The sequence below is a fragment of the Oryctolagus cuniculus genome, chromosome Y, assembly GCF_051225735.1.
Source record: "Oryctolagus cuniculus isolate XC-2025 breed Fujian yellow rabbit chromosome Y, ASM5122573v1, whole genome shotgun sequence".
Lineage (NCBI taxonomy): Eukaryota > Metazoa > Chordata > Mammalia > Lagomorpha > Leporidae > Oryctolagus > Oryctolagus cuniculus.
The window spans coordinates 26,053,627-26,056,076 of NC_142889.1; the positions used below are offsets into that span (position 1 = coordinate 26,053,627).

Sequence of the window (2,450 nt, forward strand, 5' to 3'; positions counted from 1 at the left end):
TACTTTGGAAATTTATATTCATTAAATAAAAGTTAAAAAAAATCTTCATCCTAAATTTATATCTATGAAATGTAGGAAGTTTGTATACCTTAAGTCATAAATGGAAAAAAGAATCTTTGCAATATCAGGGTTCCTTAAAAATAAGTGTGTACAATATAAATAATTACTTGTAGTAATTTTCATGACAAAAAGAAAGGCCACTGGTGATGTGAGATCTGTTTATTTGTTTGTTTCACAGGTATCCAAAAAGGCTTCTTGTATGCTTTTAATATGAACAAAATTTCCACTTATGTTGTCATTAAAAATTATGTATTTTTTCCAAGCTGCCATTTGAATCTTAGCCAATGTCTTTATCTTTCTCTTCAATATCTTCACAATCCACCAAGATCTTAGGCCTACACCCACTAATGTGACCATCTCTCACCTGGCTTTTTCCACATAATGATGCTACTCACTACACTGTATATTTTATTTCCAGACATGTTCAAGTCGCTAAATTTGCCAAGTGACTTAAAATGTAAGGCTTTGTTCTATTTGAGTAGAGTGATGAGGGGGTCTCTCTGTCTGTACCACCTGCCACCTTAGCATCATCCAGGTCATCACCATCAGCCCCAGCACCTTCTCTTTGTCAAGATTTAAACACAAGCTCACAAATTATATTATCCATTCTTTCTTCTGTTTTTGGTCCTTCAACCTGTTGTCCAATGATCATCTACAGTGCAGCTCTATCTAACATAACCAATCTATTCCATATCAGTAAGTACTGCTGAATTTCTTCAATGAACTCCATCATCATGGAAATATATTTCACACTTGCATTGTCCCAGAAAATCTTTGTAGAAATCATGCTTTTCTCCAGTGCTTATATGGTGATCTTCTTATCTAGCCATCAAAAGAGGTCTGAGTACCTTCAAAGCATGAGGGATTTCCCAAGGACCTCCCCAGCAAAAAGAGCCACTCATACTGTCCTGCTGTTGGTGAGTTTCTTTGTGATCATGTATACTGTGTGGATATCATAATGCCATCCTTCTCAACCATATTGTGGAAATATGATCCAGTTGTTCTGCATGCCCAGAAACTTGTGGGAAATATCTATGCCACTGTTAGTCCTTGGTGCTTATTAGGGCTAATAAATGAATAGTTGGAATTCTTCAAAACATGAGTGATATGACATCAATTTTAACATGCTGATAAAACACACCTGAAAACATAAATTCTATCAAGTACAATATTTAAAAGTCCAGAATTTTAATTCTAATTTAAACATGCAAAATTTGTATTTTTAACTTTGTATCTAAATATTTTAAAGATGTATATATTTCTTGGAAAGGCAGAGCTACAAAGAGACAGAGACAAAGACATAGAGAGAGGTCTTCCATCTGCCGGTTCAATCTCCAGATGGCAGCAAAGGTCTGAGCTGGGGCAATCCAAAGCTGGAGCCAGGAGCTTTTTCAATGTCTCCCACAGGAGTGTAGGGGCCCAAGGACTTGGGTCATCTTCTACTGCTTTCTTATGTCATACCAGAGAGCTGGATCAGAAGTGGAGCAGTCAGGAATTGAACTAGCACACATATGAAATGCTGGTACTGCAGGTAACAGCTTTACCTGCTATGCCACATCACCAGCCTCTAAATGTTTTTTCTCTTGGACACTGCCTCTGTTAGTTCAATGTTCTGCATGTATTGAAGTTTATTCATCTTGTTCTTTCTTAATTTCATGCAAGAGAACATTTGCATTTCTTTTTGTGGTGTGCTCTATGAAACTACGTTTGGTACCTAATCCCTAGATCTACTTAGAAATTAATCTAAGTTTACCTTTGTTTGTTGAAGGCAGTTACTCTATGATGTCTTAATATTTATATCTGTTCTGACACTATATTAAAGGTGTGGACCTTGCTCTTGTATTTGTATATCATCACCCTTATTTTATCACTTATTTAAGTCTTTTTTTCCTCTATGATGTCACAAAGTATAGATATTACTGAAGTATTTTTTGTTAAACTTTCACTTTTGACCCAATAAACTTCTGAATCACAGGTTTGTATCTTGTGATCAATTTTGGAAATTTATGCCATAAAAATTCTAATAATACTGTCCTTTATTTTTTTTCCTTAGTCCAGAGAAACAGCTAGTAGTTTAATTCTTTCTCAGTCTAAGCTTTTTATATGTAGGTTTATATTTTAAATTCCATTCATTTACTCTTTACTGTGTTTGAATGTACTCACTGTGCTTAATAATATAGTTCAATAGTCTTCAGCTCAGCTCATGTTTAACATGGTTCACATTAAGTAGATTCACTACCTATTCAGTTATGTACTTGCTGTTTCCCAAATATACCTTTTTATCATATAGTATCCTGTTTTCATTTTCATTTTATTTTTATTTTTCTACAGCCATTGTATTCACTTACAGTGTAACAATACGATCCCTATGTCTGAAGCTTATGTGATGG

The 2,450-nt window shown here is 34.6% G+C and overlaps 1 pseudogene; it reads left to right on the top strand.

Moving 5' to 3' along the window:
* The first annotated feature begins 289 nt into the window (after nucleotides 1-289).
* On the top strand, nucleotides 290-1,191 carry LOC149119417 (vomeronasal type-1 receptor 90-like; annotated as a pseudogene).
* The last annotated feature ends 1,259 nt before the right edge of the window (nucleotides 1,192-2,450 follow it).